Source organism: Callorhinus ursinus, unplaced genomic scaffold (genome assembly GCF_003265705.2).
Source record: "Callorhinus ursinus isolate GAN/ISIS: 27379988/994484 unplaced genomic scaffold, GSC_fseal_2.0 scaffold29, whole genome shotgun sequence".
Taxonomy (NCBI): domain Eukaryota; kingdom Metazoa; phylum Chordata; class Mammalia; order Carnivora; family Otariidae; genus Callorhinus; species Callorhinus ursinus.
Genome location: NW_027397091.1, coordinates 16,495,672 through 16,512,071, shown reverse-complemented (window position 1 = coordinate 16,512,071; position 16,400 = coordinate 16,495,672). Strand labels below are relative to the sequence as shown.

The 16,400-nt window shown below is 47.9% G+C and overlaps 1 protein-coding gene across 4 annotated transcripts in view; it reads right to left on the bottom strand.

Moving 5' to 3' along the window:
• The window catches only part of RIN2 (Ras and Rab interactor 2), a 241,267-nt gene extending 230,137 nt beyond the window's left edge, over positions 1 to 11,130 (bottom strand). For all 4 annotated transcript variants that reach the window (XM_073878448.1, XM_025876877.2, XM_073878450.1 and 1 more), the window contains exon 1: positions 11,004 to 11,130. The gene's annotated coding sequence lies outside the window, so the exon portion shown is untranslated. The remainder of the gene's footprint in view (positions 1 to 11,003) is intronic.
• Positions 11,131 to 16,400: the final 5,270 nt, after the last annotated feature.

Here is a 16,400-nt window from a genome sequence, read left to right as displayed (position 1 = left end):
GAGAGAGCGGGCAAGACAAAGAAGGTATATGCAAAGGAAGGGTTCTAATCCCCGACCATGGAATCCACACTGGGAAGGAGGCAGATGCAGATATGATGCAGATAAGGGACAGTGACCAGGTTGCAGGGTAAATGGATTGTAGAGCCTGTTTGTGGCTGAGCCAAAGCAACTCTGCAAGCGAAACAAGATTTCTTAATTCCTCCTCAAGACTAAGGGCAAGGCAAACTGTGTTCCCTCACCAACGTTCATTTGCAGAGATTTTCTGTTGAATGGTTTATCAGAAAATGTTTTATCGGTCAGAAGGCACTCTCCTTGCTTCTGTGTTAGGCTTGTCTTATGGTGTATAAAAATGTTTGAAGTCAAATGGTATCGTATTTTGGTCAGTCTTCCCAGCATTCACCAAAAGAAAATTTCCCTCAAAGGCAGTTTTGTTACATAAGTAATACTAAATCATACTGTTGTAAGGTACCTGTGGTTCAATCAGCCTTCGACAACTATTTTGCTATGTTTATCGATTTTTAACACTATTTGTAAAATGATGTTTATTTTATAAAAGCGTCATGATCCTTGAGAACTATGAAGTCTTGGTTCTTATACCAGGCTCTTTTCCTCTCTGGAACGATTCAGTACAGCTTTCCCCAAAGCCTTTAAGCCTTTCACACCTTCGTTATATGCCGTCTTTCATGGGATGTGTAAAGAATTCCTCCATATTAAAGACCAGCTAAGACTCACAAGTTTACATGGATTCATGGTAAAATAGTAGCTAAAATGTTGCACTTCTGTGCTATTCATTTTCTTTCATCCTTACAGCTGATCACTTTTTCCTCTTGCAATTACGATTTTAATGGTTTCTTGATTCTTTTCTTTAAGATTTTATTTATTTATTTTGAGAGTGAGAGAGAGAGAGCTCGAGCAGAGGGGAGGGACAGAGGAAGAGGGAGCAGACTCCCCGATGATCAGGGAGCCCGATGCAGGACTCAATCCCAGGATCCTGGGATCATGACCTGAGCCAAAGGGAGACACTTAACCAACTGGGCCACCCAGGCGCCCTGGTTTCTTGATTCTTACACTAAATGAAAAATGCCTTAGAAAAAACTAAAAGAGATTGATTTCTACCTTATATCAATTGTCCAAATTACACCTTATCATGATGTATCTCTTGAGATCCTGAACCATGATGCTTAAAATCTCATCAGATTCCACAGGGTCCTGCCATGTTATTCTGACTGCTCAGTCTCAACCATTATTCCAGGTGCTGCATGCTCAGAAGAGCAGATGCATGGAGTTCCCCTACTGGTGGGACATCACTGGGGAGGATCTGCATGTTAGACTGCAACTCCCTGGTAACAGTGTGCTTCTTCTCTGAGGCTGGCTGTGATTGGCTAGTTTGAAACAAATCACATACCCCATTGTCTTATGCCCAGCACCTACCAGAAATGGGAGGAGAGGATGATGGTGGCCATGGGGCAGAAAGGATGGAGGCAAGAGGTGCATGTGCTCTCTGATGCTTACATGTATTTATGGAGCAAGAATTTGACAAACGACTGGCCTGGACAGTGAGGGTGTCGGTTGCCATTTCCCGACATGATTAAGAAATTCTCCTTCAGATCTAAATGTTCTCTGCTTTCCTAGACCTATGGTTCTCGATGTCCTCCATCCTACATCTCCCCAGTCTTCAAGGAACCAGGAGCCAATGATTGTAGATACAATGAGCTAACTATGTCCAAGAAGGACATTTACATATTTATAGGCATCCTGTGATTACACTGAATATTTCTAATACAATCTGAGGACATAAACGTCTGCAGTAAAACTGTGGGAAATAAACACAGCTGGGAAGCATCGAAGATGGTTTCTGGCGGGCCAGTGTGCCCACTCATGGGCCATGGAGGCAAAAGCCTCATGGCAGAGGGTTAGTAAGGAACTCTTGCTCTTCATACCATCACAAGAAATGAAGGGGGGCTAATTCTTCCCAAATGTCTGCCCTCCCCTGGCTGGGAGGTTGAGAACAAGTATCCCAGATAGGGACAGATGGTGCCAGTGGTCTGCCCATGTGCCCTCAGACCCCTCTACCATTTTCCCTCCCTAGGCTAGCACCCATTTCTGTGGGAGGATGGCTTCAGGCTGATGGGACCTGCTCTGCCTTCATGCAGAGAGAGCTGAAGTGCAAGGGGCAGCCCTTGGCCAAAGACTGACAGATACAGGGGTAGAACTACTCCAGGCAGCTGGCCTCTGATCTAGCCACTCTGGTGGGCCCTACATAGTCTCCAGAACTTTCCTGTGAAGACCTCCCCTTATTTCCTGTGAGACAAAGAAAGCTGAGATTCTCCTTAAATCAAAAATAGGGCACAATTCCCCGCAGAGCCTGAGCATGGCTTTGTGACAAGACTGTGCGGATGATAGGTTTCCCTCCCAGACTCTCCCCATCTCTCCAGTCTGATTCTTTAGGACATGAGACTGTCCTAAACTGCCCTCCACAGGTCCCACACACCCTCTCACCTCCCTCCCTGGGCTGAAGCCGTGAGAGGATCAAGAACACACCTTCCCTCTCTCCACACTCCCCAGAGCCCAAGCAGGAACCTCACATTCTAAGTGGAGCCATAATGATCAGGAGAGTTCTTTCTCCAAACGCACCCCCCTCCTCCTGATTCTCATTCTTTGCACAGGACACGCTTCTACCTGAAACCCACTGGTTACTAGTCATCACCAAATAGCCAATCTGTCAGAGCTAATCCCTTCCACTGTGAATCCTTTTCCGACACCCACAACAGGATAAAGAGCCCCTTCCGTATGCCACCGCAGCACGCTTGAATAGAAAGAGGTCACTGTGCCCTGTCCTGGCCCCCGCTCTTTGACATGACTCCAACCCTGGTAGGAAATTCAGTGAAAATGCAGTTTAAGAAAAAGGGATCGACCAAACCAACATTACAATATGGGTTACCTGCATCATTTACAATTCCTTATGGCCCAAGGTCACCCTGTACACTGTTTAGGGAAAGACATTAGTCGAAAATATTAGGCATAAGGGGTATGAAATGTGCCCAGAGAAAGACTGTGTGTAATACCAAGTATGTGTTAAGTCTCTGTCGGGACAGGAATCCCAGAATACAGAGAGAGTGGGTGGGGGGCCCCAAGGACAGATGGCCAGGGGAGGGCTCCCGCCCTGGGGGAGGGACAAAGAGCTGTCAGGTCTGACTGCAACTTCATATGTCAGACCTATTTCTAGTGAGGGGTGAGAAGCTTTGAGGAAAGCACCTTCATCAACCTTGTGGGGGCCCTTCCTGTCTGCTCATCTCATTGGTTCCTCCCTCCCTCCCTTTCTTCCTCCCTCCTTCTGCTTCTTTGCTCAGAAGCCACAAAACAGGAGTGGAATCTCCTTCCTTCAGGGCCCGCAGACCCAGAGGAGCCTCTGAAATACAACCCCCACCACCCTTGTGTTTGTTTAATAAAGACTTGATAAAAAAAGAAAACACCTTCTTTAAAAAGACAGAGCATCTGTCTTTGTTCTCATTCAGACTCCTAAACTGCCAGGGGAAAAACAATCACAAAGGAAAATAACAAAGCACTTTAATTAGCAGTTTTCAGGGTCAAATGTAGCACAAGTCTGTCTCCTGAGTCAGGCACTGACTACACCGTCCCTTCCTTACTAGCATCACTAAGCGTCCCCTGCTAGGCGGGAGGGCCCGTGAGGCAGGAATTATAGAGGGACACCCGCACTGGTCAGATCTCAGATCCCAAGGGAATGTCCCGGAAGTCAGCCAGAACCCCACACCTGCCAACAGCACCGAAACCAGAAGCCAGCGTGGCCTGAATATACACACTCAATGCCTACAGGTTGCGTTCAGTTGGCCATTTACTAGAAGAGTAGCAAAAATGATCAAGTCTTCCCAAATCAGTGTCCAGGTTTAGTATAATTCCAGACAAACCCCATGGAATACAGTTTGCCTGATAGAATTAATGGTGGACATTGCCAAGAGAATTTGGAAAAAAGAGAAAGAAAGATAGATAAAGTTGTGGTAGGTGCAGAAGGACTTGCCTGCCAAACAGCACAGATTACAGAGCCGAGGAGAGGTGAATCTAGTCACCACATGATGCTCGGTAAACTACTGGGGGGAAAAAGAGTTCAGTTGATTCTTACTTCATAAACCACATGCCAAAGGATTATAGAAATCTGTAAAATGGACACCATTGAAGTTAGAAGGAAATATAAACAGTGAGTTGTTTGAGGATGCAGAAAGGATTTCTGGGCATGAAAGCCATTAAAGGAACCCAAAGGAAAAGTCCAAGCCTTTGACTCTACAAAATGCTGAAGCTTTCTGTAGGACAAAAAGTCATGAACATTCCGTACTTAGACAAGAAAAATCCGGATAGTGGGATGAGGGGTGTTGTTTAGATGCCACATCACCCTCGCACCACATGTTGAACTGGCAAAACCTAGGCTGGTCTTCCAAGACACAGCAGCTGGTTTCGCCCCGCGGGGAGGTGTGACATCTTGGCTCATTTCCAGGGACTCAAAATTTCATGGGCAATCCCACCCATGAAGGTGCCGTTTGCTTACCACACAGGAGAAATACCTGCCTCCACTCATTTTTAAGTATTCTTGTAATCAAACTGGAGTTAAATGCAAGGGGGAAAAAAAACCTCTGGTGATTTCATCAATTAAAAAAAATGTCTTAGATGAATGGATAAAGAAGATGTGGTATATATACACAATGGAATATTATGCAGCCATCAAAAGGAATGAGATCTTGCCATTTGCAACGACATGGATGGAACTGGAGGGTGTTATGCTGAGTGAAATAAGTCAATCAGAGAAAGACATGTATCATATGACCTCACTGATATGACAAATTCTTAATCTCAGGAAACAAACTGAAGGTTGCTGGAGTGGTGGGGGGTGGGAGGGATGGGGTGGCTGGGTGATAGACACTGGGGAGGGTATGTGTTATGGTGAGCGCTGTGAATTGTGCAAGACTGTTGAATCACAGATATGTACCTCTGAAACAAATAATGCAATATATGTTAAGAAAAAAAAAAAGAAGTAGAAGATAGCAGGAGGGGAAGAATGAAGGGGAGTAAATCGGAGGGGGAGACGAACCATGAGAGACGATGGACACTGAAAAACAAACTGAGGGTTCTAGAGGGGAGGGGGGTTGGGGGGATGGGTTAGCCTGGTGATGGGTATTAAAGAGGGCACGTTCTGCGTGGAGCACTGGGTGTTATGCACAAACAATGAATCATGGAACACTACATCCAAAACTAATGATGTAATGTATGGTGATTAACATAACAATAAAAAATTTTTTTAAATGTCTTATAAAGCAAATAAAGTTCATTTCGCCTCCTATTTAAACTAACTAAGTGGATTTTGGTACTTTGTATTTCTGACCTAGAACACGGTATCGTATATGTGAAAACCAAAGTGTCCATTTATGTCATTTATTGTGTTAACCTACTCAATTAAAAGAGTTAATTCATTAAAAATGGTAAAATACAAATGTTTCCACCAAGTTTTATTTATGAAATACTCAACTTTTGAGAATTTCAGGAGAGTGAGGGCTTATAGGTTAATATCTCCGTTTACTATCATTTGACCACATGTCATGATCAAATAAAAATGAGAAACAAGCTCACAGCAGTAATTAAAATACCTCCTGAATTTATTTCTCATTTGGACACTAATGAAGCTCAGCAACATCATCTGAAACACTCTTATAGATGGTTTTAAAATACAAATCAGTGTAGCTTTATAACCTTTCCTACAACTTTTGGGAGAATTTAAAGTTACTCAAAGGGGGGTCCTTGCCACCAGATTCTTGATCAGAGTAAGACATGTCCCACAGGATGGGGTATCTACAGCCTCATCCACACAACCCCCTTGCCATATCCAACTTTATTTTCTGAGGGTCTTCTACAAAATGGCTCTGTTTAGGCTTTTGCCAAACCATTAACAAGTTCAAAACCTGTTTCTACCACAAAAAGCAATGTCATTTAATCAGGCATTCATTCAAAATAATAATGCTTTTGCGTTGGTTTGCTAGCAGCTGCATTAACTTGTGTGGTTCTATTCACACTCTCAGCTGACACTCCACACTTCTCAGGGATGATATTAAAAATACTTAACGACATGGGATAGACTGGGCCCCGATCAATCACAACAGATGCTGGCCACAAACTCGCAGGTTGAAAACTCTGGATTGTCCGGCTCACTGGTGCAGGTTCTTCCTCTTCATCCCCATCCCTGACTTCACAAACTCTATCCCTGCTCCTGGATGTGGGCTTCCCGGTTCTGCTTCGACCCCTTTCTGCTGGGCCTGTGGCCCCTCTGTGGGTAAATTCATCAGCTCCCATGTTTCAGTCCCCACCATGCCCCAGTGACGCTGTTTCTCCAGCTGCTTATTGAAAATTTCTATCTGGGTAACATACAGGACTTTTGTAGGGGCCAAGGGAGGCCACCCCAAGATGGGCCACCAGGCGTGAAGATCATTTTTGACGTCAAAGCAATCAAAACCCGGCCGATTTGGGAAAACTGCCTGCAGGTACCAGAGATGCCTCTGTACCTAAGAAACTTACCTGCATAATAGGGCAACCTCCCATCCCTCTCCTTAGCCTCGTGTTGCCTAACCGTCTTGGGAATCTCATGTCTGTGTGGATTCCCTGTACATATGTAATTAAATTTTATTTTCTCCTGTTAATCTGGCTCACAAGAACCCCATCTATTTGATTCTTAGTCCTGCTAGAGGGATCTTGAAGGGCAGAGTAAATTCCTCCTCAACACTTTTAAACTCACAATATTAAAAAAAAAACAAACCACACTCAATATTTCCCTCCCACTTTTTCCTTGGCCCCAAATGCAGGAGGGCATGCACACACACACACGCACACACACGCGCACACACACACACACCCCTGATAGGTCCATTTTTCTCAAAACACATCTGTCCCTGACTTCTGTGATACCACCCTAATCAATACAGATCAATACAGGTCCCAGAGACTACTTCCTTTCCATGCTTTGGAAACATCTATGAAACAAATCCTGAGATAAGTTCAATCAGCACTGGAGACCCTTGAAGATCTGCTTGCAGCCGCGCCCCTTCTGATGATGGTGTCACCTTTCCCGAGGCTCCTCAGCGAGCCCTGCTAGCCCGCCACTCTCCCCTGAAACCCTGAAGTATGAACTCTGGCTTCCCCTGTTCACCTCCTCCCTTCAGTGCAAACAAGGCTGAACATCGAGGGTTACCCCTCGTGAAAAGTGTGGAATTGCTGGTTGCTGGCAAACTCTTTCTTAAAAACACCAGATTCCAAACAATGGGTGCTTACAAGCTGGTGGCTCCCATCAGCAGCTACCTTTTCATGAGTAAATGTAGACATCCTACAGAAGCCACACTGCCAGGTCCCAGGGAGAGAGGACAACTGAAAACCCTGGGTGTACCTTCCCACTCCGTGGAGGTGATCAAGCAAGATGTGTCTCGGCTCCAGATCCCTATGCTGCCATTCCACATACAAGCCACGTTGGAGGCACGCTCGCTCAGGAAAAGCTGGTTGACATCTGCCGGCTTCTAAGCAGCATGAAGACACGCTCCCCAGAGCCTGTTTGCATTGTTTACTTGACTCCTTCGGCTCCCTCAGATCTGACCAAACCCTGGAGAACGGACTCCTGTTAATCAGGCGCACAGGAGCTGCAAACTAATACCTCACAAGGGGTGGGGGTGGGGGTATGATTACCACGCCTTTTTAATGTCCAGATTATAGATGTTTTGCTATCGGAAGCACCAAGGCTCCTTGAAAAAACTGCCTAGATGTCAGAAGGTGAACTAAAAAAGCATTTGGGGTCAACTAAACATTTCCCAAAGTGGATTCCTTGGGACACTGGATCCTAAAGACGCTTCATGAGAAAGTGTTCTGTGGCCAAATGAAATTGGTAAATGGTCCATATTATGGCGTCATCCTAAAGAGTCCCAGTGCATACTATAATAAAGGCACTAAAAAGTCCTGCAGAGGAAACCCTGCTTAACGTTAGCACTTTTCTAATGTGTTCTAGCCTTCTATCACTGTAACTCTCTAGGAATTTTTTTTTTTTTTAAGAGAAAGAGTGACAGCACACGAGCAGGGAGGGGCAGAGGGAGAGGGAGAGAGAGAGAATCTTACGCAGGCTCCATGCCCAGTGCAGAGCCCCACTAGGGGCTTGATCTCAAGACCCTGAGATCATGACCTGAGCTGAAATCAAAAGTCATACACTTAACCGACTGAGCCACCCAGGTGCCTGTCTATCATCTATCTATCTATCTATCTATCTATCTATCTATCTATCTATCTACTTATCTATCTTTCGTAATTCTTTAGTAAAGTTTTACCCTAAACACAACTTGATTAAATTCTGCTCTCGACAGACACTGCCTGGGGTGTACCTCTGAGCACAACCACGTCTAGCAAATCAGTGGTGGTTCAGCGAGATACCCTACTGGGCCTGGAGCCCTGGTCCCAGCTTTGGTGCTTTGACCTCTCTAGGCCTCTGTCTTCTCACCTAACAAATGGAATTAATAGTACTAGGGTGAAAAACAACTGAGGTGTTATCTGTAAAAGCATTTCGCAGTGTGCTACAAAAATATGATCAATCTGCTAAGGATGGACTTCCTGCTGTGTGCATTTACCAAGGGATACTTTTGTTCATTATTTTCAACACCCACTCCTTGGTGTTGGAGGCAGGGAGGAGGAGCTAGGATCTGGCTTTTGACCTTGTTGACAGTGGGCAAGTGGGGTCCCCTGCATACCACTCCTAAGTGCTACACAAGGAATAGTGGTGGCACTGAGGGGGTGTCTTATCAGGGAAAGGAGGAAGGACGTCAGGAAACCTTTCCAGCGGAAACCATTAGAATCTTGAGGGATCATTCCAAGGGCTGGATGTACACGGGGAGTGGGACATAATACCCAGATGACATAACGTGGGGAGTATGTGAAGAATGGGCCCCCTTAAGGCTGACCTCTCAGGGCTGCATGCCCTCACACAGAAGAGAAATAAGCTATCTGTCTCCTCTAAGCAGAGGAAGAGGATCCAGCCCAGTAAAGAGGTTGATTCTGGAGAACTGAACTCCTCTTTGAAGTGGGTAGTGGCCCTTGACTTTGGAGAAGGGGAGGAGAGGCCTTATGTGGGGATAGAAGCGCTGCTGGGAAGCTCTCTCTAGCAAACAAGCACATACCAGAGCCCTAGAGGGAGTCAAGCTCCTCCCTGCTGCCCCTGTGGAGGGGTTCAAGTGTGGGTTATTTTAGGTCTCCTTCTCTACTTAGCTAACCTGTCTGCAGAATGCCACCAGACAAAGGAGGTCCTGGTAGCAGGTTGCTCTACTCTCATGTCCTCAGCCTCCAATTGCTGAGAGCATCCCTAAACCCCGCAATTCCTGTCAACCACCAGCTGCCTTCTCCAGTCCCAAATGCAAGGGCCCCTTACTGTTCCAGGCCCCACCCAATCCCTGATCCCTGATGCCCTCTATGGAGCTACTCCAGTACCCCAGCACAGGGAATTCAAGGGTGTTCTAGAAACATACTGGAACCTGAGGCCAAAAGGAAAATGCATACATGTCTGCACACCTATCAAAATATTATCCCATACTTGAACTATGTAAAAAGTTAATAAAAAACTGTACAGCCAAAAAATAAAAAAAAAAGATTATATATAAAACCAGCACTGCCTAATCTGCTGCAGGCCATTGTCAACCCTCATTAACCCCCTGGTGGGGACCAGACAAACAGGGTGATTGGAAACCACTGTCCCCATTGCACAATAATGCAGGGGCATAACAAAACCTGTCTTTATTTAAAATTTGGTATTTTGTTCATGTGGATTTTTTACATTAAATTTTTTAAAATACTGCCTTAAAATACCATGTTAATTGCTGAGTACAGCCAAGTGTTTATTTTTGCTCAATATTGACAAAGTCCTGTTGCTGGAAGAGTGCTCTGAGGTTTCCTTATTGATGACAGCACGTTCCTAAGAAACCCCAATGTTCCGGAAACCATCAGGCCTGCAAGAAAGTACGATTCCACTGTATGCCCGGTTTGTGTGCAGCCTCCTCTGCTGAATTAGGAAAACCCAAGGGTTCGAGATCTCTGTGAAGAAAGGGCCCAAGGGGCCAGGTCTTGCCCTGTATTTCTTGGCAACAAATCATAGGCTTTAAAGCAGAATTCTGCAAACTCTGCTGTCCCCCGACCGTGGAGGGGGCCCAGTGACGGGTGGGTGGACGCCTTGCTGGTGGAAGCCGAGGCCAAGGGTGGAGGCCGAGCCCAGAAGGGGGCGGGGAGGCCTGAGGATGGGAAAGTGGCCCCGTCCCTTCCCGGCAGGAACCCCGGGCTCCTCCTCCTCCTGCTGTGCAGCCATCAATCCCCGCGACAGCCCAGCGCCCCCAGGTCGGACTCACGGACCCTGCTAGGGCGAGGGGGGGTGGGTAGGAGGAAGCCTCGGACCCGGGCGTCAGCCCGGTGCACTGCCTGGGCTCACGGACCCGGGCGGAGCTGGGCACCCGGGCTATGCGACCCTCGGCCCGGCCCGCGCTCCCAGGCACGAGGCGCACTTGACACCCCATAGGCGGCCCCCGCAGGTAGAACTCGACAAAGGTCCCTCCCCCTCCTCCTGCATGCACGCACACACCCGGCACCTGGAGCCACCGCGCCCGCACCCTCCGGCTGCCCCTCACTCCACCCCCGCAGAGGTCGGCTGAGGATACTCCATGACCCGGCCGTGACCAGCGATCGCCCCGCGGTCGCCCCAGGGTACCCTGGTCCTGTCCAGGCGTCCCACTCCCCGGCGTCTACCCCCACCCGTTCCCACAGCCCCCCGAAGACACTCGCTCGCTCTCTCCCTCCAGGTCCCCTCCGAAGGGGAAGACAGTACGAGCAGCAGCACCCCGCGCCTCGAACCCCGCGCAGCCCCCGCCGGCGCCCTGCAGCCTCCCCGGGTGCTGGGTGCCGACACCAGGGGTGGGGTCTCCGCGGCCGCCGCCCCTTACCTCGCGCAGGCCCTCCCCGCAGATCTTGGAGGCGGGGGCGAGCGGTGGCCCCGCGAACTAGCGCGGGGCTGGGTTTCCCCGCCCGGGCGGAGCAGGAGGAGGAGGAAGAGGAGCTGGGGAGGGAGGGGGAGGGGAGGGACAGGCTTTGTGTCTGCCTCCGGCCCTCCCTCGGCTCCGGCGCTGGCCATCCCCCTCCCCCAGCCACCCTCCGACGCCCGGGGAGGGGAGGGGACGGGGCGGGGGTGAGGCGAGGGGGCGAGGAAGGCGCCTGCGCGACCCGGGGTCCCTGCCCTCTTGCGCTCCCCCCTCCGCCCCTCGGGACGTGCTGCCGAGGCGCCTGCGGGTGACCGGGAACCCTGGCTGCAACCAGGCGAAGCCAGGGACCGAGAAAGTTGATCTGACCCGGAGCAAACTTGGCTGGAGCAGCTCCCGACGCGCCTTGGCGCCGCCGCCCGGCTCTTATGCGCTCCCCGGGGAGGACCCGAGTTTTGTTCTCGGAGATTCTTTTCTATCTCCTTTCTTTGCACTCACTGCTGAGCCGGGCAACCGCGCGCGCACCTCTCCCCCGGGCCAGTCCCGCCGCCTGGTAGCGGACGCCGGGATCAGCCGAGGGGGCTGGGAAGCCTCTGTGCGGGAGGCCTGGGTGGGCTCCTGCCCTTTGTTCCGCGCTCCGAGGCGCTCCAGCGCCCGGTGGCTGCCGGGCTCCCGCTGGGGGATGTTTTGCTGCATCCCCGCTGGGAAGCGGGCGGCCGGGTCGGTTTCTGAGTGCAGAGCTGCCCAGCCCCACCCGGACCTTAGGGAGCCAGAGCAGCTGGGAGGCAGGATGTGGTTTAGCTCAGTTCTGAGCCACCCTTTTAAGGCCTAGGTGATAAGGGAGCAGAAGGCAAGCTGAGGACAAAGCACAAGCGGACATCCTGCAAACATTCCCCCCACCCCCGCCAGGTGGGATACTTGTGACAGCCCCCAGGCATTCTTGGCTGCCCTATAACTAAGAAAAGGGAAAAATAAATGGTTAACTGATAAAGATCACAGCCCTGCAGGACTTTAGTCCCCATCAGTGTACCAATGTCTTAGTGATATACAAGGAAAAAGCATTCTTACCGGTAGCCTAACTTTCAGAGTCCCATAACTCAATTTCCTGGAGCCCTAACATCACCCTCCCCTCCACAGTGATGTGGAAAACACAGAAGGGAAAGTAAAATTAAATTTCTTAATGACCGCAGCCCACCGACAAGGACCTGAGATAGGCAGAGTCTAGCATTCCTCCAGGAAGCTCCCAACCGCCTAATGTTAGCGCCTTACTAGCAGGAGAAACAACTTTAGCTTGACTATAGCCAGGCCTCCAGCATCCTGGGAGTCTTCTTGAGCATATGAAAGTCCTTTTGGCCACCTCCCTTTGTCCTCACCTCCCTCCACTCCCAAGTATATAATCAGCCACACCTCACAACCCCAGTGCAGCGGCTCTTTCTGAGCACCAGTCCCGTCCCCGTGCTTTAATAAAATCATCTTTTTGCACCAAAGACGTCTCAGGAATTCTTTCCTGGCCATCAGCTCCGGACCTCAGCAACATTCCACAACTACATCATAGGGACGGCGACATGGACCGGCGGAGAGCTGGGGGCTGCAGTCTTTTCTTTGGAGCCAGGCAGGTCCCTGGTGAGCTGCTGTGTTTTCCCACTCCCCTGCCAAGGAGAACACCTTTGGGGAGAAATTGCTAAGGGTGTGAGAGTTACCAAAGTAGCCAGAGACGCAGAAGGAGCCTCAGACACCTGTTTGGGAGAGAAGTAGAAAAAGGGAACAAAGTCCTTATTTGTATCCTTGTTCTGCCTTAGACCAGTCGCCAGAGAGGAGAATCGCATTGGCATTTTTTCTTGTGATTCCTGCCTTGTAAAATCCCCAAGATTTCTCTTTCATAATCAGCTCAGTCCCCAGGAAGTCATAATCCACTGTACTTAATGTTCCAAGTCACCGATTCCATACTTACCTGAGCATCTGATATGCGCCAGGCGCTGCTCTACTGCTTGGGATGCCCTGGGGAACAAAACAGATCTCCCTGCCCTATTGGAGCTGACATTTTGGGAAGCATGAGCTGGAGACAGGGTGAATTTTGAACATCACTAAGTCAGTTCCTTAGAGTGTTAGAAAAGGTCAGCAGTAGGGAAAAAAAAGAAAAGGAAAATAAGCAGGCTGAAGAGTGCCAGTGTCCGGTGCAGAGGGTAGAACTGAATGTGTGGGGTGGTCAGAGCAAGCCTGGTTAATAAGATAGGATTTGAGCAGGGACCTGGACGAGGTGAGGTAGGAGTACATAATACCTGGGATGAGTATTAAGGTCAAAGGCTCTGAGGTGGTAGGTGGAAGCTCTTGAGGGTCTGAGCAGGGGGTGGCTCGATCTGATCTTTTTATTATGAAAGATTAGTTTGATGCCATAGGGAGAGCCGGCTGTGCAGGCAAAGTTAAAACAAGTTAGGAGCTATTGACATGATCCTGCTGGAGAGGGAGGTTGCACAGAGCAGGGTCACGGCAGTGCACGTAGAGAGAAGTAATTGGATCCTTATTTATTTTGAAGGTTGGACAGTCAGGGATTCCTAAGAGGTTGAATACACTGGCAAAACAAAGAGGTGGAATGAGGCAGACCTAGTTCCCTAGTTCCGTATCCTTCACTCTTCTGTCCCTTCCGCCCCAGAAAGATTCCATTTTGTATACAAAGCTCCCGCAGTAACTGTTGAAGGTGTATGTCTTCTGCTCCTTTCCTCCCGTTCCTTCCCCCTTTTTCTCTTTTCATTCACCCTCTTGAAAACTTCCTTCATCTTGTGGACATTGCCCCATGGATGGCGCCACAGACTCAATCTGTTTTAAAACTTGGAGCTCACGTGGCTCCGTTCTCTCTCAGGAAAACCTCTTTTACTGTAGAGATGGATTTGGAGATTATTCACCTGAAACTCTACTGGGGGGCACCTGGGTGGCTCAGTCCATTAAGCGTCCAACTCTTGATCTCGGCTCAGGGGCTCAGGTCATGATTTCAGCGTCATGAAACTGAGCCCCGTACCCAGCTCCTCCTCCCTGGACTTGGAGCCTGCTTAAGAGTCTCTCTTCCTCTGCTCCAGGCCCATGTGTGCATGGGCGCTTTCTGTCTCTCTAAAACAAAACAAGAACCTATCTACCGAGTAGCTACTATGTTTCAAGCACTATTATAGGCAGTCCAGCTAGAGCAGTAAACCAAACAGACAAAATGCTATGCTCTCATGGGACTCCCATTCTAATGCTGAGACAGAGGCAATACACCAGGCAAGGAAAATATGTAGCAAGGTTGATGATACCTGCCACAGAGAAAAATCAGCCCAAGAACAGAAAGAGGGTGATGGAGAGGCTACAATTTAAAACAGGTTGTCAGAGAAAACTCCAAGAAAACAACATTAAAATAAACTTCAGGGGCACCTGGGTGGCTCAGTAGGTTAAGCATCTCTCTTCAGCTCAGGTTGTGATCTCAGGTTCCCAGGACCAAGCCCGGTGTTGGGCTCTCTGCTCAGCGGGGAGTCTGCTTCTCCCTCTTTCTGCCCCTCCCCCCCACTCATGTTTGAGCACAGGTACACACTCTCTCTCTCCTAGATAAATAAATAAACTCTTTAAAAAAAATAACAAACTTTGGACCCTCTCATGGACTTATCTCACATTTGGCAGGTTTGACATCCTACCCAGGTCCCTTGGGATCGAAGTGACCACTCCGGTCAGCTGCAGAGATCACAAGTGCTCTGGGAGCACTTTGGTCAGCTGAGGACCAGCTAGCCAAGAAAATGTCACTTGTAATGAAGTTATTTCTCCTCTAACGTAAACCCAGCAGCATTGCTTCTGAAAGCATTGCCCAGAGTGGGCAACTCAGCAATTTCTCTTCTCTGTTGTAGAAGTAGAGGTTTCTTATGCACAGAAAAAGACTTGAAAAGATCACTTTTGTACCCCAGGGTCTGAGCTGTGGAATAATCATCATAATAGTGATGGCAATTCTTTATTCATGGGTCTGCATTGGTATGGGGTGACATTACCTTGATCCATCCCCAAGGCCACCCTGGGAGTCAAGTAAAGAGTATCCATGGAGTGGTGCCTGACTGGCTCGGTAGGTAGAGGGTTAAACTCTTGATCTTGAATTGTAAGCTCGAGCCCCATATTGGGTATAGAGATGACTTGAAAATAAAATCTTTAAAAAGAAAAAAAAAAGAGAGTATCCGTGAATAGTTAACCAATTCCTAGTGTTAGGAATTATCTAGTAGTTAGATGGTAGTTAGAAATTTCCTTTCCAAAGATTCAGTTCACGTAGAGAGGTGGTTCTTCACAGAAGGGGGTATTTGGCAGGGATACATATTTTATTTATATATTTATTTAAATCTAAAAGAAAGGGCACCTGGGTGGCTCAGTCGGTTGAGTGTCTGCCTTCAGCTCAGGTCATGATCCCAGGGTCCTGGGATCAAGCCCTGCATTGGGCTCCCTGCTCAGCGGGGAGTCTGCTTCTCCCTCTCTCTCTGCCCCTCCCCTTGCCCACACTCACTCTCTCTCTCCCAAGTAAATAAGATCTTAGAAGAATCTAAAAGAAGTCAGTGATTGCTTCTGGAGTGTGGGATTTTCAAGTTGTATGTTTATGAACTGTGAATATTTAAAATGGTGTATTACTTTGTTAATCAAAAAAGCATTCATTTTATATATAAAATTGGGTACCCAGAGAATTAGAAGCACAAGTGTAAAGGTGAACTTACATGTAATTACCTGATATTTTAATTTTTCCTTTGACATTATTTAGACCATTTAAAAATGTCTGAGTATTGAGGTTTATTTTTATTCTTTAAGTTTTTATTATTAATTTCCAGATTTATTGCATTGTGGACAAAGAATGTAGCTTATATAATTTCTGCTCTTTGAAATTAATAGAGGCTTTGTGACCTAGTATATATTTTGAAAAATATTTCTGTATTTATCAGAAAAGAAGGCATATTAAACACCCCCATAACCCAGTTTGACAGTTAGCATATAGCAGGTGTTCAAAAACTATTTTGGAACTGAACACCAATTAATTAAATGTTAATTCATCTTTTACATTTATTCTAATTCACGATGTCTTTTATTTTTACTATTTCATTTGCCAGTCTCCTAATTTATATCCTGCTTTCTTCCTTCCTCCCCTTCTGGAATATAATGGACTTAGGGCAGATGTGTTAAGATCTTCCATTTTGGGCGCCTGGGTGGCTCAGTCAGTTAAGCATCTGACTCTTGATTTCTGCTCAGGTCATGATCTTTGGGTCGTGAGATCAAGCCCTGCATTGGGTTCCATGCTCAGTTCAGAGTCTGCTTTAGGTTCCCTCTTTCTCTATCTAAATAAATACAATCTAAAAAAAAAAAAAAGATCTTCCATTT